The sequence below is a fragment of the Prionailurus bengalensis genome, chromosome A3, assembly GCF_016509475.1.
Source record: "Prionailurus bengalensis isolate Pbe53 chromosome A3, Fcat_Pben_1.1_paternal_pri, whole genome shotgun sequence".
Classification (NCBI taxonomy): domain Eukaryota; kingdom Metazoa; phylum Chordata; class Mammalia; order Carnivora; family Felidae; genus Prionailurus; species Prionailurus bengalensis.
In genome coordinates this window covers 98029772-98053520 of record NC_057354.1, presented here as the reverse complement: position 1 = coordinate 98053520, position 23749 = coordinate 98029772, and positions in this window count along the sequence as shown.

Below are 23749 nucleotides of genomic sequence, written 5' to 3'. Positions count from 1 at the left end.
AGTGAATTCCTGGGACCTTATGAAGATCAAAAGCTTCTGCACAGCAAAGGAAACAACCAACAAAACTAAAAGGCAACCAACGGAATGGGAAAAGATATTCGCAAATGACATATCGGACAAAGGGCTAGTATCCAAAATCTATAAAGAGCTCACCAAACTCCACACCCGAAAAACAAATAACCCAGTGAAGAAATGGGCAGAAAACATGAATAGACACTTCTCTAAAGAAGACATCCGGATGGCCAACAGGCACATGAAAAGATGTTCAGCGTCGCTCCTTATCAGGGAAATACAAATCAAAACCACACTCAGGTATCACCTCACGCCAGTCAGAGTGGCCAAAATGAACAAATCAGGAGACTATAGATGCTGGAGAGGATGTGGAGAAACGGGAACCCTCTTGCACTGTTGGTGGGAATGCAAATTGGTGCAGCCGCTCTGGAAAGCAGTGTGGAGGTTCCTCAGAAAATGAAAAATAGACCTACCCTATGACCCAGCAATAGCACTGCTAGGAATTTATCCAAGGGATACAGGAGCACTGATGCATAGGGCCACTTGTACCCCAATGTTCATAGCAGCACTCTCAACAATAGCCAAATTATGGAAAGAGCCTAAATGTCCATCAACTGATGAATGGATAAAGAAATTGTGGTTTATATACACAATGGAATATTACGTGGCAATGAGAAAAAATGAAATATGGCCTTTAGTAGCAACGTGGATGGAACTGGAGAGTGTGATGCTAGGTGAAATAAGCCATACAGAGAAAGACAGATACCATATGGTCTCACTCTTATGTGGATCCTGAGAAACTTAACAGGAACCCATGGGGGAGGGGAAGGAAAAAAAAAAAAAAAGAGGTTAGAATGGGAGAGAGCCAAAGCATAAGAGACTGTTAAAAACTGAGAACAAACTGAGGGTTGATGGGGGGTGGGAGGGAGGAGAGGGTGGGTGATGGGTATTGAGGAGGGCACCTTTTGGGATGAGCACTGGGTGTTGTATGGAAACCAATTTGTCAATAAATTTCAGAAAAAAAAAATAAATAAAAAGTAAAGTCTATTAAAAAATAAACAAGAAAATGTATAGGGGGAAATATCTACTTATGTGTGTGCATACGTGCATATATATGTATGCATAAATGCACATATGTATATGTTAAATGAGACCATTAAGTGTTTATATATATAGGTTATATGAATCAGTCTATGCACACACAGTTTATGACAGTGTATAGACATATATTTTTAATCTTCATAGCAGCTTTTTGAGATAAACATCTTTGTCATTTTAGTGACATGCCATCCAGGACTTAGAATACTTAGGCGTTTTCCAAAGCTCACACAGCTCTAAGGACCACAGCAAGGACAACTCTGATTTCTTTTGTTGACCATTATTTATAATCATATTATTACCTTTCTTTGGCTGAATTTATATCAATACAACTGGAAACATCTTTTTAAAAAGTATTAAAATTTACAAAGTATATTTTAATATTTTTGTTGGCAACTTTGTATTTATTGGTTCATTTAAGGGACAGCTTTTTTATATTAATGAAAGAATAAGGCCAGCAAGAGGTGGGAATATGAACTCTATGGTGGTATGCAAGTCTGTGATGGCTTAGGTGAAATCTCTACTGGGCACTAGGAATGTTCTGCTTTCTCATGTTTTCTCACATCATGAGATTCTAGGCACTGACATGACTTGATTTCTTAAATTGTGCTGGTGGTGTTGAAACTGAGGAATTTTTACCTTTAATTTGGGATATTCACTTCCCCTTTATTTAAAACAGATTTTTTATCTGGGGTGCCTGGCTGGCTTAGCAGGTAGAGCATGCAACTCTTACTCCCTGGTTGTGAGTTCAAACCCCATATTGGGCATGGAGCTTACTTAAAGAAAAAAAAGTAAATAAATAAAATAGATATTTTGCCTGAAAAAAAAAAAAAAAAAAAAAAAAAAAGAAACCAAGTTTGTCTTATTTCCTATATATTCTTACTCATTTGACTCCATCCATTATCCATAAGTCAATAAATTCATATGTATGCAAATATATGTATACAATTATATAAATATGTATGTATATAAATATTTATATATAGGCATGAAAAGACATAGATATACACATTATACGTGTATAGATACATGTATTATATCCACATGCACACCTATAATTACATACTTAATTTGGCCACAAGTGTAGAAAGAATTTAAAATAGTTCAATGTTAATTCTTTGCTAATTCTAAAATGAAAGAAGTGTAACATTTAGGCACATTCACCAGTACACATTTGTTATAGGAAAAGAAAGAATATCTTTGTATTGCCAAGCAGTCAATGCATCACATTTCAATTAGCAAGAATTGTTCTCTGTGGTATTGAGATGCTGAATTCGGTACTTAGTGAACCATTTAATTCCTTCATTGGCAATTATCTCAGAGGTAGGTGGGTATGCAAAAAATGCAAAATATCCTAATTGTTGTTTTTAGTCCAATAATAATTAGCTACTGTGTTACAGAGATCACAATACCGCATAGTTTATTTTTTGCTCCTGGTTGAATCACTTACAAATGTAATTTCTTTCTAATACAAATCTATACTCATCTTGTTCATCTGTTTCTTGTGTGCCTACGCCATTCAATTTATGTCCTGTTAAAGACAGTCAAAAATGGTACTCTCTCTGTTTTTATTTAAAAATGAAATTGTATTGACAGAATTGGCATAAGATAAATTACTCATACTCCTTTCACATAAGCCTACAAAAATGATAAATTTCCCCCTTAGATGTTCAAACTGAATGAAATGGAAAAAATGGGAAAGTCACTACCTTCAGGTGTACCGTTTAAGTATTATCAAACACAGGCACAGGGCCTGAAAATCCTCTATTTCTTCTTTCATAACTGAAATTCAGTCATAATTCTTAGACTCCATTTTGAGAATCAAGACAAAGAAACAACATTGTCCTAGAACAGCCTTATTAAAAATACGCAAGTTATTTGCAAAAGCAAATGAAGCCACAGTTAATCCACATTTTCATTAGTTTTACGTACTTTGTCTTTCTTTCTTTACTATTTTTACTCTATTTCTTCATCTCCTGAACTGACCCATTGAATCTTATGAGAATATAAAAACTTCTCAGTATTCATACATAAGTTTACTAGTCAACGATTTAACCATGCACTGCATTGAGCTAAAAGCTCTCTCTTTCCTCCGTAACCTATAACTTTGCCTTCTTGTCTTGTTAATTTAAGGAGTCTACTAATGGGTTTTAGAAATACATTGCCAACCATAAATTAATAGAGCACAATGGTGCTAATGGTGCTTTTTATTGTGTGAAAATAATTCAGAAACTATCAACATATCCGTTAACCAATATTATGGAAATACCATATATGTTAGCCTTAAGATTACCAGATATTCTAGGATATTAAAAAGTCACTCTGCTTTATTATGAGATATCTCAGGTTCAGTTTCCTACAACTACATACTTGTAATGGAAAAATGGTTCCAATGGCTCCTTTATTAACTCTAAACACTCATTAGACCAGAATTAAAGGTCTCTTGCAATCTGCTCTCATTGGTTCCATCTTGTCTGCTCTTGCTCCTCATTATGGATTGTTTTCCTCATCTATATATATTGTGATTCTCCCTTCCGTGGTGTTTTCCTGCACTTTCTCTTGTGTATGGATCGCTAACCTCTCTTTTATACTTTGCTATTTTTTTCTCCGTTAAGGATCTTGTCACATCTTAAGTTCCAATGGAAGCTTTTCTTCTATATTTACTGAATTTGAAGAGCTACTTTGCCTTTCTAATTTGCCCTAGTATCTGTATATATCCATTAGTCATCTGCTAAGTTTTCTTCATAAATATGCCTATTAATTTTGCAATTAAATTATCTTCTTGAGAAGGGACTAGGCCTGCAACGTTACATCATATACTATGCCATATTGTATTGTATTTTACATAGACATGTATTTTAATTTGTGCTTTAAAAAGGCTAAGACTGCAGTAGAACCTAAATGCATATTTTGTGGACTAATTGTCTATTAGCTGAATTAAGCATCTTAACATTCTGCATATACAAAATCCATTATTCAACTTCCATGCCATTTTCAGAATGGAAAACCTTGGTAAGAAAATAGTCAATGGTGTCAAGAAATATCAAGGGTCTGAAATTTTACCATACTTGTAAGCACGTTAGACAAGTAGTTTCATGAATGCTGGCAGAAAACAAAAGACTTCAATACTGAACAACCACAGTAGGATAATCATCATGATTGTATTTATTATTTATTCTCCTTGCACCAAATCACACACATATAAGGAAGGGCAAATGATGTCTGCACATGTAAAAGGTTGTGTTACAGGAGAATTATCTTGAGTTTAGGGAACCTATGTCTTTTATGATGGGCACTAAGCTTACTTGCCTCAACTTTAGTGGCAGACAGCATCTCTGCCTTCCAAGGGTATAAGCCACCCTGCCCTGTGTTTTGGAAGGAAACATTTTTTTTCTATCTTCTAAGGCAGTTTGCTCTATACACATTCTTAAAAATAGAGTTCTAAAAAAAGTGGTCATTGTCCCTGGTTGCAAGATGTGCAGAAACATGAGTCTCCTAAAATAGTTCTAGCCCAATAAAGGAAAGGAACTGGAATTCAATATAGGTTGCTGAAGGAAATCACAGTTAAAAAATCACTCAGGGGTATGACTTTCTTTCCCCTTATTGAAAAAGTGGAAGGGCCAGATTCCACCTTTGCATGAGTTGATACCTAACCATTTTTTCCCAATACCAGCATTACCACCATCACCTGTTTCCTTCTCTCAAACTCACTGGAGTCAGTGATAAATCAACTAATTATTTTTTTATAATTGTTTTCCACTACCACCCTTCCATTTATTGGTAGGAGCTATGCACCTGCATAAGATAAAAACACCTCTTTCACTCACCCATTACTCTTTCATCTCTTATGTAGCAGCAGTTGGACTTAGATATACTGTCAGGTGCTAGGCTACTTGTTGACTTGTCATCCAACTAGCACTGTAGCCACTAGTCCTATGTGGCAATGGACACCTGAAATGCGTCTATTGAAATGTGCTGTTTTAAATACACACTGAATTTTGAAAACTTACCATGGGAAAAAAGTAACATATTCCATTCATAAACTTCATATTAATTTTGTATTGAAATTATATTATTTTGGCTATATTGAGTTAAATAAAATATATTATCAAAATTAACCACATTTCTTTTTACTTTTTTAAATTTTTTTAAATGTTTGTTTTTTAGAGAGAGAGAGAGAGAGAGAGAGAGAGAGAGAGCCTGCAAGTGAGGGAGGGGCAGAGAGAGACACAGAATCCCAAGCAGGCTCCAGGCTCTGAGCTGTCAGCACAGAGCCAGAGGCGGGACCTGAACTCACGAGCCATGAGATCATGACCTTAGCCTAAGTGGGACGCTTAACCTACTAAGCCACCCAGGTGTCCCATCTTTTTACTTTTTAATGTGGCTACTACAAAATTTAAAATTAAGCATGTGGCTCCTGTATGCAACTCATTTTATATTTCATTTATAAGGAACTGATCTAAAGATACTGCATTGAGTGTATCTAGTCTAATATTCTGCCTCTCTGAATACCTGCCTGTTGGCATTCAGGATTAGTTGGGCCACAATTATTTATGCTCAACTAGCTTAGAAAATAATGGACGATCCATATGTTCATATCAAATTTCTCTCCTCTACCCTCCCATGTTTGAAACCAAGCCTGCCTAAAACTTATCAGTTCTTAGCTTAAATTTTTATACATCTTCTACATACTTCTGTCATGTATCTTCAGTAAAAGGAGGCTGTTATTTGAGATGGGTGGTCACTGGCTCACTGATTATAATACCATAATATTGATGTTATAGGCAGTAGAATAGAGAGCTTTAGCATTTGTCTATTTTAGAGAGACCCTTGGTTATCACCAAATGGCTTAGTTGATTTGAATTCTAAGTGAAATAACCAGTACAAGTTGTATTCTAAGACATGCACCTAGTCTATAAGGGAAGTAATTAGTTATACCCACTCATAGTTTATTTCATTTTTTCCTTCTGATTCCTCTAAACTGTGTCTTTTTATTTTTGGAAGGTATAATGAGAACTAAATTAAAGTTTTTGCTTTTTGTTTGTGTTTCATTTCATTTTTATTTTTTATGTTTTTGGATTATTTGAAATGGGAGAGTGTACAGAGTAATTGAAGTACATGTCTTATTCACTAACAGGGCAAATAATCCTAATATTTCCTAAGTTCTACTCCTTTTGGCTAAATGAAAATGATTTAACTCACTTTCTTACATAAAAAATGGAGCTTATTTAATATTTCAGTATTCAGAATTAATCAGTATCATTAATTTTGTAGTGATTAGAATCCAGTCTAATTCTTTCAATCATTCCTAAAAATATGTTTACCTCCTAACTGCTGTTGCTACATCTCATATTTAAGATGTGAGGAAGATATGAAGACACTACCCCTAAAAATGAGAAGATTAAGCTTTTTGAAAGGAACCTCATTTCTGTCAGGTATTATCATTGGGAACTAGATACTCTCCTGGGGTCTAAGAACTTGGTCCTTCTGTCCAGGTAATGCTCCTGGCACTTCACTTCGTATAACTGTTGTGAATCCCTATATTATATACAATATACCTACATTAGAGGAACTTATATACCATTATCTATTTTTTACTGTTTGAATGAGAAATTAATATTAATGAAAAAGAATGGTAAGTAGGTATGATCATCTGAAAAATAAACTTCATATTCCCTGCCTTACCTATCATGTAGTGATGTTGGTTCTATTACCTCTGGTAATATAGGAATACTATTATACTTGCCCTAAAATACTGTGTTTTTCAATTTTTTTCACCATAGAATGCTTATATAAACCATTAAGCAAACAAATAAAAATGTGGATGAGGAACATCTTACAGTAATAAACCTGAGAAGTAAAGAAATCTTGATAAACCAAAACTTATATTAAATGCATATATTACCACATTCCAAACTTTGTGAAAAAAAATAATGCTCTGTAATCAGACTAAAGATTGAGTATAAACTCTATTTAGCTTTAAATATTTATTTAAATTTTTATTATTTAAATATTTATTCTAAACACTAATTATCTGACTTTATAAAAAAGAAATTAGGCAGAATTAGGCTAACATTTTTAGAAGGTGGATTTTCTCATAGGTAAAATACAAAAGCAAATATTAGGAGGGATCAAATTTTCTTTTTCACATAAATCAGTATATTCCTATTAGGAGTAAGCATATTTTGCTCTAATCTCAAAAATGAATATTTTTTTGAATGCTTATTTATTTATTTTGAGAATGAGAGTGGGAGAGAGAGAGAGACAGCAAGTACGAGTGGGGGAGGGGCAGACAGAAAGGAAAAGAGAGAATCCCAAGCAGTCTTCCTGCTGTTGATGAGGAGTCTGACTTGGGGCTTGATCCCACCAACTGCAAGATCATGACCTGAGCCAAAATCAAAAGTCAGATGCTTAACTGACTGAGCACCCAGGCACCCCTTAATATTATTTTCTTGATAACAAAAGTGTGTCTTTATGGCATAAAATCTAGAAAAAAAAAAACAACAAAACCAAAAAACTTTTCACTTGTTTAAATCACCAAGTGAGGGTTGGGCTTCTGGAGTGTGACCACACCAACTGGTTCATGGAAGACAGTCCCAGTTCATGCCTGTTGCTCTGGAGTAATCATCCATAGTACTGTCTTTTATTCTCAAGTGATTTGAAATGATCAGAATCAAGTGAAATGAAATTACATGGTTCTGTTGTCTGTGGAGGAGAAAATCTGTGTTATCTAAGTAAACTAGTCTACCAAGAAGACTGAAAATCAAACATACATGGATTAGTCACAGGTGTATACTGACTCTTTAAGAGGAATTTAAGAGAAATTGGAGGAGGGTTATGTAAGTCAGAAAGAAAATGAAAAAAAATGGGACAGAGCAGGTAAGTAGGAGGTGGCAGAGATAAATTCTAGAGGCATAGCAAAGACACCTGCTATGGTTTTAATTGAATTCTAAATGCAAATTTACATGGGCAATCCAGGATCATTTAAAGAATAAATAGAAATAAGTAGCTTTTCTGGTCTTCACTGTTCTTCTCAATAAATTACTTGACTTGGAAAAACTAAACTAAACTAACTTGGCAGCACTTGAACAACATCTGGGGAATTTCATTTTGGCCACAACTTAAAGTAAACTAAAAAGAATTATGTAAACATCATAAAACCAATGCAATATGATGCTCAGATTTTCAGAAGAAATAACTTAATTGGTCTAAAAAAAGTTTTAAGCCCTGAAAACCTAGTTAAGCAAGGCATTTTTAGGGGCACACTGACAAAGCAATGTGGACTCTCCAGTTCACAAGTATAATGACAATGGCATTTAAAGCCATAACATTTGAACACTAACAACAAAAATGAATTAAACTCATTTCAGATTGCATGTTGTATCTCCTTTAAATTCACATGTTGAAACCGTAACCTCTAATGTGATGGCATTTGGAGATGGGAACTTTGGAAGCGATAAGGATTAGATAAGGTCAGAAGGTGGGGCTCTCATAATGGGATTAGTGCCCTTTCAAAAAAAGTAAGAGCCATGTTAGCACACAGCTATAAGGGGGCAGTCTACAAGGGATAGTCTCACCAGAAATCACAGATGGTGTCCTGATCTCGAACTTCCAGTCTCCGGAACTATGATAATTAAGTGTTTGTTGTTTAAACCATGCAGTCCATGGTACATGGACTTAGTTATGGCTAACTAAAATATGGATATTCAAATAGTATCTTGTTATATATAATAGCCTGATGTCATGTACACTTGTATCATGTGGCCATAGACAGCCAAATTTTAGGATCATTATGTGGGCATTTCATAGCACGCAATTTCAATTTCTTAAGAGAAAGATTTTTATCAATGAACTCTGCTGATAGTGAATTTCTACAGTTTATGAAGCAATCATTTACTTATAAATGAAATACTTTAAATAAATACAGAAAAGTAATTTACCAAGAATGTTATAGAAGGGGATTCTATGTTGTATGGAAGACTGATTAGACCAAAAGAAGCCTGGGATAGTATTCAGATAAATTTATTTTGTGAGACTTCTGTTTGAATCTTGGTTTAAATAAAAACTCTGTATTTCCATTTTAAGAGTGTTTATATTCATATCATCCTTACTCATCACCTCTAAGTCATGTATATGATTGAAGTGAAACATATATTCTGTAAAACTGTAAGCACAGTCACTGATATCAATATATAGTAATGGGTTACAAATATCCTTTAATTGGCATGTCTTCATATAGCACTTATTTGCAATAAATAACACTTTTAGCCAACAAAGTACAGTTATCACTATTTTACACTCCCTGCCAATAGATACTGAGTTCCACAATGTGAGTGGAACCTTCCAGTCTATGTTTTCTGTATTTTATCATATATTGCCAAATATTTGCTGGGTAATAACAATCATCTTAAAAACATTTAAGCTTAGAATTTTTAGTCTTTTTAGTCACTTTTTGTCACAGTATTCTATTTGGTCTATGCATCCAGAATATGGGCTTCTAAATCATATACCTCCATAGCTCCGTGCATTCATGCCCTATAATTGCACCACTAAGACCTAACTCTGTATTTCTCAGGAACCTTGAAATCAAGGTGAATTATCATCTTATCCTCTCACCTTGACTCTTCCCAATCATCCAATCTCTTCACAAGTATTGTTCCTCATTCTTTGTAGAACATAAGGATAGAGAAAGAGATTGTTGACGTAATCTGTACAAAGTGCCCTCTCAAGAAACATTGGGAACAAACAGAAAATTCTCAGAATAAAGATTTTTTCCCATTTGAATTTTGTATGTATGAAATTCCTGAAAAAAATATCATCCCTTTACTTAGGATTATTATGGTCAACATGGCTTCTGAATGGCAAAATTGATGTTGAATTGCATTCAAGGAAATAAATGCATTTATCTCCATTAAAATTTTCTTTACTTGTGGACCTTATTATCCATTTCCAATTGAACAGAATTCCAAATGAGAATACTATGGATATTTGATTTTGGACTTTAATATCAATGACCAAAAATTTTCTTTTATTGTTCATTCTTTCATAATAGTTTATCAGATTGATCATCAAGATCCTCAACTTAAACTCTGGCTGTTCTATTTAGTTGTACCTGTAGTTATTTCTCACCAACTTGCCAAGACCTAAGTAGGTCAACCATATCTTTCTTCCCCATACTTTATGTTACTCTGTTTCCTTGAGTCAAGTTTGTAACTTGTCCTAGATACCTGGTATCCTCATTTACCTTTTGAATACCTAGAATTACCTACTGATTCTCCCACCATGGGCTCACTCATCATAATTAGTCTTAAATACTTCCAAAATACTCTTTCCAGGGGACAATAAAACTTTCATTATGGGATCAGTACAAAAATGCTTAACTAGATTTGAATGGAAAAACTTTTAAAACTGGAGTATATTACTCTGTAGAACTATCTCTTTATTTAAAGTGTTTGCTATCAATATCAGAATCTACACTTCTTATTGATAAAAAGAACCTAGTGTCAGTAATTTGGGGCTCCTATTTTATTGAGATCCTTGCCTGTTTTCTTGGTGACATCCTCATCTCTCATGTGCATTAGGTCTTTTTAATGGCTTGCTAAGTGCAGCTAGATTTATGGCAAAATTCACCGAGTCTAAAGCAGCATTTTGATAATAAGAAAATGCCTTCAAGTTATTAAGTTTTGGGTACCAAATGCTTTTGGGTAAATGTAAATGCAAGATAGTAGCATATTTTTTTTCTTCAAAACGTATTTTTTAAATTTTTTTCTCTCTAATGATATTCCCATGTGGTCTTTTAGACAGCTCCAGGTATAGATGTCTCATTTGTATGTAAGAAAAAAATATATAAACACCATTTAAAAACTTAAGGTCTCCAATCAAGAGTTTCTATACAGGTGATACTTTCCAAATCAGGATAATAAATTTAGCAACCCCTATTAGATCTTTCAGACATGAGAAACCTGCTCCTTCCTCTGTCTTTGATAGGTAGGAAACCCAAACATTTGATGACAAAGGAAATACCTCTGGTCAGGAGTCCTACAAGGGTTGGAGTCAATGTATTTTATCCTTTAATGGTTGAACAGGTTCGACAGACAAGCATTTCATATTTTCACAGGAGACCACACTAGAATGATGCTCAATAACTCTTCAACTAGTTTTCCTAATTCTCATGAATGCCTTGAGCTGTCAGCTGAATGACCTGATTGTCAGAGTCTCTCACTCTGGCCTTCCATTGCCTGTCCGTAGATTTCCCATATCTTTGGACTTTTTCTTCCCACTTTAACTTTGCATTCCCTCTGGGATCTATTAACTACTCTAAAAACAAAAATTGTCCCTGTTGGAGTATAAATGCATGTTAATTTATTCACAATTATTTATGTCTCCCTGAGGTATTTAAATTTTCATAAAGAATTCCCTGGAGGGGGACAGATATTTGAAAATCACTTAAAACAACATCTGTTTTCAAAAATATTGTATTCAAATTTGAGTAACATCTAGAATAAGGTATAACATAATTGGGCTAAATTATCTTATTTATGCTAGAAAACATTTACAGTTTTGATGAAAAATGGCAAATGAAGAAACCACAGGGGTAGGAAAAGAACTGTTAGTTTTAGAAGATTTGGCTATGAAGACAAAAAGCCACAACAGCAAGAATGCAAACAAGTTTTTTTGACAGCAAGGTGCTAGCTTTCAGAGCAAGACATTTATGTTATGGAAAATAAGAAATAATATTGACAGTTTGAGCTAGACTATGAAAGACCTTGAATGGAAAGATCCAAAATACTTCCTCATTTTGCTAGGAAACAGAGTCATTGCAGGTTGTTTGTGGAAAGATGTGATTGATGGCATTATAGAAAGTGTCAGTAAAACACACATAGAATGTTGAGGATGATGTCCGTGAAAATGAAAAACTGCAGAAATATTTTTATGGGAAAGTCAATAATATTTGTTATTTCTCTAGATTACAGGTTTAGAATAATAATATATATTTAATTTAAACTCTTAATTTGAAAAATTGAAATTTGGAGAGGTACAGAATTTTGGGGGTGAGAAGGAAAGAGAAACAAAAATTCATTTCAATAAGATGGTGGGGCATAGTGATTTACACAATTCTTAGCACATTACTGCTGTGCAAATATCTGATAAATAAATCTATGGAGAAGTTTTCAGGAGAAGGAAATAAAATCTAAAATATTACATGGGAAGGTAGGGCTGGAGAGACATAGATTAGGAAATCATCCACATGATGATAATTAGAAATACTAGCTAAACCAAAGAACGATAAACCCAGAGGAAGTCTTTGACATAGCAGACCTTGTGGATATTTTAAAGAAGTAGAAAGTTCTAGTGCCATCACTATATTCAGTGATATATAGAAAATAAACAATCTCATAATTTCATATTAATCTTAGGAGTAAAGCTGATCTTTATATTGTCTTTCATAATGTGGGTGAAAAGAGTTTTTAGCATTTGTAGGGATCAAGGGTAGGGCACCTGAAGATGGTCCACTTTGTTAAGAACATTGTTACGAGTTAAAAGCAACCAAAACCCAGCAGATTCAGGAAAAGCTCTTTACCTACCCCATCAACTGCCTGCTTATATCAGGAAGAAAGCTATTAATAGAGATTCCTGTTTACCTAAGAAACTTACCTATGTAATAGGACAAATTTTGTTTTCCAGATATCTCCTTTCACCTTCCTCCTATGGTATTTTTCTCCTTTGTCATGTTGCCTCGCTGTCTTTTGAATTTCCATGTCCGTGCAGATTTCCCATATGTATGCTATTAAGTTTGATTTTTACTGTTACTCTTATGTCAATTTGATTCTTAGTCCAGCTAGAAGGAACTTGAAGCATGAAGGAAATACTTCTTCTCCAACACATCCTGTAGCTCTTTTCTTTAATAAACTTTTTATTTTATAAAGGTTTAAGGTTTACTGAAAAATTGGAAGAATAATACAGACACTTCCCATGGTGGCATCTTATAATAGTATAGTACATTTACCACAATTAATGAACCAATAATGATGCAGTGTTGTTAACTAATGCCTGTATATTTAGATTCCTTAGTTTTTACCCAATGTTCATTTTCTTGCCTAAGATCTGACATTTAGTCATCATGTCTCTTTAGACTCCTCTTGGTTGCGACAGCTTCTCAGACTTTCCTTGTTTTTGATGACCTTGATAATTTTGAGATGTCCTGGTCAAATATTTTGTAAAATGTCCATTTATTGAGATTTTTCTGATATTTTTATCATGGGTAGACTTGGGTTATGTGTTTTGGGAAGAAAGACTGCAAAGGCAAATTCCTTTTCATCTCATCATCTCAGTATTATTTCACTGTTGATATTAACCTTGACCATTTGGCTATGGTAGTGTCTATGAGGTTTCTCTAAAGGTATTCGCATTTCCCCCTTGTATACCCCTTTCTAGTTTTCTAAAGCACACAGATGCTACTCATCCATTGTGATTTGTAAAATAATGCACCCACAAGTATCCTCGATTTCTTACCTACTGGCTCTCCCCTTAAACTAATACACAATAAATAAGGATACTTAAGTAAACAAAATTTTAACATTTACACTATGTCAGTTGTAATGTCAGGGATACTGGAAGGTGGGATAAAATGATTACATGCACACACACACACACACACACACACACACCTACTTTTCTAAAGAGATATTTATCCCTGGATGAAATTTGAGATTTTGGAAATAGTACAGTGATTCTCAAATTTGCAGCACCTTGAATCCCCTGAAGATCATTTAAAACTACTGATGGCTGGGTCTCACTCCCAGAGATTCTCATTTCATTGGTTTGAGGTTTTTCCTGAGCATTGGGATGTTTAAAAACCTTCCCTGGTAATTCCAATACACAATAAAGTATGAGATCCACTAGCCTGCAGCAATTAACTGAGGTCAATTTGCCTTACCAGCTGTAACAACAGTTAGTTACAGCAAAGAAGTGAGTAATTGGGGGCGGGGAGGTATTTTGTTATTCTATTAGCACACTTTGGCTCAATCAAGTGTGGCTGTAGAAGATAACCTTAAAAATACACTTTAATTACATGTCGATTATATGTAATTATATCTCAATAAAAATCAATCAAACACTTTAAAATCTAACCTCATTTACTACAAACATTAAGAAACCATAAAACCATAAAACCATTTCTCTAAAAAAATTCAATATGGAAAAATTGATAAAAATAGCATGCCTGTAATTATGAACATTTTAAGTAGATTTTTGTGCCCAGAATAGAGAAGAAAAGTGAAAATAATAATCAGAAAAATAGGAGGTAGGTGGCTCAATGATACCCATAAATGGTGTGACTTACTATACATACCCAAAGAAATATATACAAAAACATAAATCATGTAACCTTTTTTTTTTTTAATTTTTTTTTCAACGTTTTTTTATTTATTTTTGGGACAGAGAGAGACAGAGCATGAACAGGGGAGGGGCAGAGAGAGAGGGAGACACAGAATCGGAAACAGGCTCCAGGCTCCGAGCCATCAGCCCAGAGCCTGACGCGGGGCTCGAACTCACGGACCGCGAGATCATGACCTGGCTGAAGTCGGAGGCTTAACCAACTGCGCCACCCAGGCGCCCCCATGTAACCTTTTTGATACTCTTACTGATACAAGATAATACTATATGGATAATTTGTAGGAGAAACTAATAAAAACTTATTTTTATGTACACTTAAATTATATTTTTTATAATTTTTTTTTCAACGTTTATTTATTTTTGGGACAGAGAGAGACAGAGCATGAACGGGGGAGGGGCAGAGAGAGAGGGAGACACAGAATTGGAAACAGGATCCAGGCTCTGAGCCATCAGCCCAGAGCCTGACGCGGGGCTCGAACTCACGGACCGCGAGATCGTGACCTGGCTGAAGTCGGACGCTTAACCGACTGCGCCACCCAGGCGCCCCTTAAATTATATTTATGTAAAACCAGAGGCCTACAGTAATTTATACCAACAAATTTAAACACTTAGAGAAAACTGTTAGCAGAATATAGAAGATTTTACCAGAAAACTCTCTTACTCTTCTGAATGGCATATCAGGATTAGTATCAGACAGCAGCACCCTGTAGGTTGACAGTAGTCATCAGACTGAGCTAATTCAGCTCCATGGAGTAGAAAACCATACTTAGAAAGCATGCCAGTACATGCTACTGGAGTAGCAAACGTTTATACATACATCACTTTTGAGGGATAGTGGGCTATCTTGGCAACTTTTGGTTCTCTATTGTTTTTAGATTGCAGAGTTAAGAATTACTCCTTTCCAAGATCATTCCACTATTTAGAATAGCTATTAATGTAAAACCATGAAAAAGATAGAATGAAAAAATACAATATATATATGCACATATATATATATATATATATATATATAATTTTATGATTAGAAATCTGAAATTTTAGAGCTAGGTTTTCTTTTTTTTTTTTTTTAAGAAATATTTTTCTTTTCTTTTTTTTTAAATTTTTTTTTCACTGTTTATTTATTTTTGGGACAGAGAGAGACGGAGCATGAACGGGGGAGGGGTAGAGAGAGAGGGAGACACAGAATCGGAAACAGGCTCCAGGCTCCGAGCCATCAGCCCAGAGCCTGACGCGGTGCTCGAACTCACGGATCGCGAGATTGTGACCTGGCTGAAGTCGGACGCTTAACCGACTGCGCCACCCAGGCGCCCCTTAGAGCTAGGTTTTCTAAAGCTATACAATTTAAAATATATAGTGTTGCTTTCAGTCCAAGATGACTGACACCATGCTTGTACACACATGAATCTCTTTTTAAATGCATTTCTCAGGTTAATGAGAAAAAATGATTTAAGGACTATCTAAAGCTGAATTACAATGACAGAACTTCCCAATAAAAACAGAGAATTGGGCTACGAAATAACTTTGAAGATGAGGCATTTCTTTCAAATGTTACTAGAACACAAGAGAGACAAAATTAATTAATGAGTAAGCTTAAGAAAAAAACATCGCAGTAAATATCAGGAACAAATGAATTAATAAAGATAAAGAAAATGATGAACCAGACAAATAATCATAAAGTTTATGCTGGATTGGAATATATATATGTATGTATATATACATACATATACATATTCGAAAAGAGTAATGCAAATCACTAAAACCACCACCAACAACAACAATATATATAAGATAAAGAATGAGAGATTCGGCGGCAAGATGGCGGCTTAGGAGGACGCTGGGCTCACCGCACGTCCTGCTGATCACTTAGATTCCATCTACACCTGCCTAAATAACCCAGAAAACCGCCAGAGGATTAGCAGAACAGAGTCGCCGGAGCCAAACGCAGACGAGAGGCCCACGGAAGAGGGTAGGAAGGGCGGCGAGGCGGTGCGCGCTCCACGGACTGGCGGGAGGGAGCCGGGGCGGAGGGGCGGCTCGCCGGCCAAGCAGAGCCCCCGAGTCGGGCTTGCAAAAGCGGAGGGGCCGGGCGGACCGTGTTCCGACAGCAAGCGCGACTTAGCTTCTGGGAGGTCAGAAATTAACAGCTCTGCTCGGAAAGCGGGAAGGCTGGAGGACAAAGGGAGGGAGAGCTGTTGAGCCCCCTGACAACAGAGCTCAGTTTGGTGGGGAACAAAGGCGCTCGCCAGCGCCATTTCCCCCGCCCATCCCCCAGCCGAAATCCCAAAGGGAACCGGTTCCTGCCAGGGAACTTGCTCGCTCCGCGCAAACACCCAACTCTGCGCTTCTGCGGAGCCAAACCTACGGCAGCGGATCTGACTCCCTCCCGCTGCCACAGGGCCCCTCCTGAAGTGGATCACCTAAGGAGAAGCGATCTAAGCCTGCCCCTCCTGCCCCCGAGCACCTTGCCTACCCACCCCAGCTAATACGCCAGATCCCCAGCATCACAAGCCTGGCAGGGTGCAAGTAGCCCAGACGAGCCACACCACCCCACAGTGAATCCCGCCCCTAGGAGAGGGGAAGAGAAGGCACACACCAGTCTGACTGTGGCCCCAGCGGTGGGCTGGGGGCAGACATCAGGTCTGACTGCGGCCCCGCCCACCAACTCCAGGTATACACCACAGCACAGGGGAAGTGCCCTGCAGGTCCTCACCACACCAGGGACTATCCAAAATGACCAAGCGGAAGAACTCCCCTCAGAAGAATCTCCAGGAAATAACAACAGCTAATGAGCTGATCAAAAAGGATTTAAATAATATAACAGAAAGTGAATTTAGAATAATAGTCATAAAATTAATCGCTGGGCTTGAAAACAGTATACAGGACAGCAGAGAATCTCTTGCTACAGAGATCAAGGGACTCAGGAACAGTCACGAGGAGCTGAAAAACGCTTTAAACGAAATGCATAACAAAATGGAAACCACCACAGCTCGGCTTGAAGAGGCAGAGGAGAGAATAGGTGAACTAGAAGATAAAGTTATGGAAAAAGAGGAAGCTGAGAAAAAGAGAGATAAAAAAATCCAGGAGTATGAGGGGAAAATTAGAGAATTAAGTGATACACTAAAAAGAAATAATATACGCATAATTGGTATCCCAGAGGAGGAAGAGAGAGGGAAAGGTGCTGAAGGGGTACTTGAAGAAATCATAGCTGAGAACTTCCCTGAACTGGGGAAGGAAAAAGGCATTGAAATCCAAGAGGCACAGAGAACTCCCTTCAGACGTAACTTGAATCGATCTTCTGCACGACATATCATAGTGAAACTGGCAAAATACAAGGATAAAGAGAAAATTCTGAAAGCAGCAAGGGGTAAACGTGCCCTCACATATAAAGGGAGACCTATAAGACTCGTGACTGATCTCTCTTTTGAAACTTGGCAGGCCAGAAAGAATTGGCACGAGATTTTCAGGGTGCTAGACAGAAAAAATATGCAGCCAAGAATCCTTTATCCAGCAAGTCTGTCATTTAGAATAGAAGGAGAGATAAAGGTCTTCCCAAACAAACAAAAACTGAAGGAATTTGTCACCACTAAACCAGCCCTACAAGAGATCCTAAGGGGGACCCTGTGAGACAAAGTCCCAGAGACATCACTATAAGCATAAAACATACAGACATCACAATGACTCTAAACCCGTATCTTTCTATAATAACACTGAATGTAAATGGATTAAATGCGCCAACCAAAAGACATAGGGTATCAGAATGGATAAAAAAACAAGACCCATCTATTTGCTGTCTACAAGAGACTCATTTTAGACCTGAGGACACCTTTAGATTGAGAGTGAGGGGATGGAGAACTATTTATCATGCGACTGGAAGCCAAAAGAAAGCTGGAGTAGCCATACTTATATCAGACAAACTAGACTTTAAATTAAAGGCTGTAACAAGAGATGAAGAAGGACATTATATAATAGTTACAGGGTCTATCCATCAGGAAGAGCTAACAATTATCAATGTCTATGCACCGAATACCTGAGCCCCCAAATATATAAAACAATTACTCATAAACATAAGCAACCTTATTGATAAGAATGTGGTAATTGCAGGGGACTTTAATACACCACTTACAGAAATGGATAGATCATCTAGACACACGGTCAATAAAGAAACAAGGGCCCTGAATGAGACATTGGATGAGATGGACTTGACAGATATATTTAGAACTCTGCATCCCAAAGCAACAGAATATACTTTCTTCTCGAGTGCACATGGAACATTCTCCAAGATAGATCATATACTGGGTCACAAAACAGCCCTTCATAAGTTTACAAGAATTGAAATTATACCATGCTTACTTTCAGACCACAATGCCATGAAGCTTGAAATCAACCACAGGAAAAAGTCTGGAAAACCTCCAAAAGCATGGAGGTTAAAGAACACCCTACTAACGAATGAGTGGGTCAACCAGGCAATTAGAGAAGAAATTAAAAAATATATGGAAACAAACGAAAATGAAAATACAACAATCCAAACGCTTTGGGACGCAGCAAAGGCAGTCCTGAGAGGAAAATACATTGCAATCCAGGCCTATCTCAAGAAACAAGAAAAATCCCAAATACAAAATCTAACAGCACACCTAAAGGAACTAGAAGCAGAACAGCAAAGGCAGCCTAAGCCCAGCAGAAGAAGAGAAATAATAAAGATCAGAGCAGAAATAAACAATATAGAAACTAAAAAAACTGTAGAGCAGATCAACGAAACCAAGAGTTGGTTTTTTGAAAAAATAAACAAAATTGACAAACCTCTAGCCAGGCTTCTCAAAAAGAAAAGGGAGATGACCCAAATAGATAAAATCATGAATGAAAATGGAATTATTACAACCAATCCCTCAGAGATACAAACAATTATCAGGGAATACTATGAAAACTTATATGCCAACAAATTGGACAACCTGGAAGAAATGGACAAATTCCTGAACACCCACACTCTTCCAAAACTCAATCAGGAGGAAATAGAAAGCTTGAACAGACCCATAACCAGCGAAGAAATTGAATCGGTTATCAAAAATCTCCCAACAAATAAGAGTCCAGGACCAGATGGCTTCCCAGGGGAGTTCTACCAGACGTTTAAAGCAGAGATAATACCTATCCTTCTCAAGCTATTCCAAGAAATAGAAAGGGAAGGAAAACTTCCAGACTCATTCTATGAAGCCAGTATTACTTTGATTCCTAAACCAGACAGAGACCCAGTAAAAAAAGAGAACTACAGGCCAATATCCCTGATGAATATGGATGCAAAAATTCTCAATAAGATACTAGCAAATCGAATTCAACGGCATATAAAAAGAATTATTCACCATGATCAAGTGGGATTCATTCCTGGGATGCAGGGCTGGTTCAACATTCGCAAATCAATCAACGTGATACATCACATTAACAAAAAAAGAGAGAAGAACCATATGATCCTGTCAATCGATGCAGAAAAGGCCTTCGACAAAATCCAGCACCCTTTCTTAATAAAAACCCTTGAGAAAGTCGGGATAGAAGGAACATACTTAAAGATCATAAAAGCCATTTATGAAAAGCCCACAGCTAACATCATCCTCAACGGGGAAAAACTGAAAGCTTTTTCCCTGAGATCAGGAACACGACAAGGATGCCCACTCTCACCGCTGCTGTTTAACATAGTGCTGGAAGTTCTAGCATCAGCAATCAGACAACAAAAGGAAATCAAAGGCATCAAAATTGGCAAAGATGAAGTCAAGCTTTCGCTTTTTGCAGATGACATGATATTATACATGGAAAATCCGATAGACTCCACCAAAAGTCTGCTAGAACTGATACAGGAATTCAGCAAAGTTGCAGGATACAAAATCAATGTACAGAAATCAGTTGCATTCTTATACACTAACAATGAAGCAACAGAAAGACAAATAAAGAAACTGATCCCATTCACAATTGCACCAAGAAGCATAAAATACCTAGGAATAAATCTAACCAAAGATGTAAAGGATCTGTATGCTGAAAACTATAGAAAGCTTCTGAAGGAAATTGAAGAAGATTTAAAGAAATGGAAAGACATTCCCTGCTCATGGATTGGAAAAATAAATATTGTCAAAATGTCAATACTACCCAAAGCTATCTACACATTCAATGCAATCCCAATCAAAATTGCACCAGCATTCTTCTCGAAACTAGAACAAGCAATCCTAAAATTCATATGGAACCACAAAAGGCCCCGAATAGCCAAAGGAATTTTGAAGAAGAAGACCAAAGCAGGAGGCATCACAATCCCAGACTTTAGCCTCTACTACAAAGCTGTCATCATCAAGACAGCATGGTATTGGCACCAAAACAGACACATAGACCAATGGAATAGAATAGAAACCCCAGAACTAGACCCACAAACGTATGGCCAAGTCATCTTTGACAAAGCAGGAAAGAACATCCAATGGAAAAAAGACAGCCTCTTTAACAAATGGTGCTGGGAGAACTGGACAGCAACATGCAGAAGGTTGAAACTAGACCACTTTCTCACACCATTCACAAAAATAAACTCAAAATGGATAAAGGACCTAAATGTGAGACAGGAAACCATCAAAACCTTAGAGGAGAAAGCAGGAAAAGACCTCTCTGACCTCAGCCGTAGCAATCTCTTACTCGACACATCCCCAAAGGCAAGGGAATTAAAAGCAAAAGTGAATTACTGGGACCTTATGAAGATAAAAAGCTTCTGCACAGCAAAGGAAACAACCAACAAAACTAAAAGGCAACCAACGGAATGGGAAAAGATATTCGCAAATGACATATCGGACAAAGGGCTAGTATCCAAAATCTATAAAGAGCTCACCAAACTCCACACCCGAAAAACAAATAACCCAGTGAAGAAATGGGCAGAAAACATGAATAGACACTTCTCTAAAGAAGACATCCGGATGGCCAACAGGCACATGAAAAGATGTTCAGCGTCGCTCCTTATCAGGGAAATACAAATCAAAACCACACTCAGGTATCACCTCACGCCAGTCAGAGTGGCCAAAATGAACAAATCAGGAGACTATAGATGCTGGAGAGGATGTGGAGAAACGGGAACCCTCTTGCACTGTTGGTGGGAATGCAAATTGGTGCAGCCGCTCTGGAAAGCAGTGTGGAGGTTCCTCAGAAAATTAAAAATAGACCTACCCTATGACCCAGCAATAGCACTGCTAGGAATTTATCCAAGGGATACAGGAGCACTGATGCATAGGGCCACTTGTACACCAATGTTCATAGCAGCACTCTCAACAATAGCCAAATTATGGAAAGAGCCTAAATGTCCATCAACTGATGAATGGATAAAGAAATTGTGGTTTATATACACAATGGAATATTACGTGGCAATGAGAAAAAATGAAATATGGCCTTTTGTAGCAACGTGGATGGAACTGGAGAGTGTGATGCTAAGTGAAATAAGCCATACAGAGAAAGACAGATACCATATGGTCTCACTCTTATGTGGATCCTGAGAAACTTAACAGGAACCCATGGTGGAGGGGAAAGAAAAAAAAAAAAAGAGGTTAGAATGGGAGAGAGCCAAAGCATAAGAGACTGTTAAAAACTGAGAACAAACTGAGGGTTGATGGGGGGTGGGAGGGAGGAGAGGGTGGGTGATGGGTATTGAGGAGGGCACCTTTTGGGATGAGCACTGGGTGTTGTATGGAAACCAATTTGTCAATAAATTTCAGAAAAAATAAAAAAGGAAATTGCCAATAAAGTTATGAAAAAGAAAAAAAAAAGATAAAGAATGAGAGAGAAGCATAGCCACAGATACATATAAAACTTACAAAATTATAAATTTGGAAATCTTGACTAATATTTTGGGGGGATCATATAGCATAAAATTACTCAGGAATAGTTACAGACCCTGAAGGTATAATTTAATAGACTTAACACTTAAAAAATTTTTTTTTTCAACGTTTATTTATTTTTGGGACAGAGACAGAGCATGAACGGGGGAGGGGCAGACAGAGAGGGAGACACAGAATCGGAAACAGGCTCCAGGCTCTGAGCCATCAGCCCAGAGCCTGACGCGGGGCTCGAACTCATGGACCGCAAGATCGTGACCTGGCTGAAGTCGGACGCTTAACCGACTGCGCCACCCAGGCGCCCCAGACTTAACACTTTAAAGGCTATCAAGAATCCACCTCCAAATAAGGCAAGTGTACTATGGTGAATTCTACCACACTTCCAAGAAAATATTTCTTATGATATGTAAACTTTCTGAGATCATAGTAGAAGATAGATTATTTTTCAAATCAGTCCTTGATGGTATGGTAATCCTAATACCCACAGTTGGAGAAGGTGAATATAAAATTAATCGATGAAGTATGAACTATGAAGTTCCTAAACCATGAAGTATCATTATTTTAAAGTAAATTATAAATTTAATGAAAGCCTTAGCATATGAAGCCTAACTATAATTAAGCATATGTCATCATGACCAAGTAGAGTTTGTTCTAGGAATATATTAATAGACCTATGGCTATATTCTCATAATTAATTGAATCAAATGGATAATACTATGATTTAATTACTCAATGATAGAGAATAATGTTATAAGCTATACATTAAGTTGTGATTAAAAAAACAAATTAAATGTAAAAACCCATTTAAAAACATCATTAATACAGTGAAATTACTCAAGTATTTCTATTACCTTTAAAAATAAAACCAGAACAATGGGCAAAGAGGGCATTATGCTAAGTGATTTAAGTCAAGACTGAGAAAGACAAATACCATATGATCACCCACATATGTGGAATCTAAAAAACAAAACAAATTAATAAACAAACAAATATAAAGGAGAATCAGACGTATAATTAACTGAGAATAATCTGATGCTTGGCAGAGATGAGGGGATGGGGGAAAGGGAAAAATGGGTGAAAGGAACTGGAAGATATAGACTTCCAGGTATGGACTGAATAAGTCACAAGAATAAAGGGCACAGTATAGGAAATATTGACAATGATACTGTAATAGTGTTGCAAGGTAACAAAGGGTAGTAGCTACGCTTGTGGTGAGTATACAAAGCATAAGGTATAGTGATGTTGAATCATTGCATTGTACAGCTGAAACTAATACCACATTGTGAGTCAAGGGTACACAAATAAAAAATAATAAAAATTAAAATAAAGATAAAACACTGAATTAGACCACACACATACACACATACAAGTAAGACCAGAATGTTCACTATCATTTGTACTAAGGA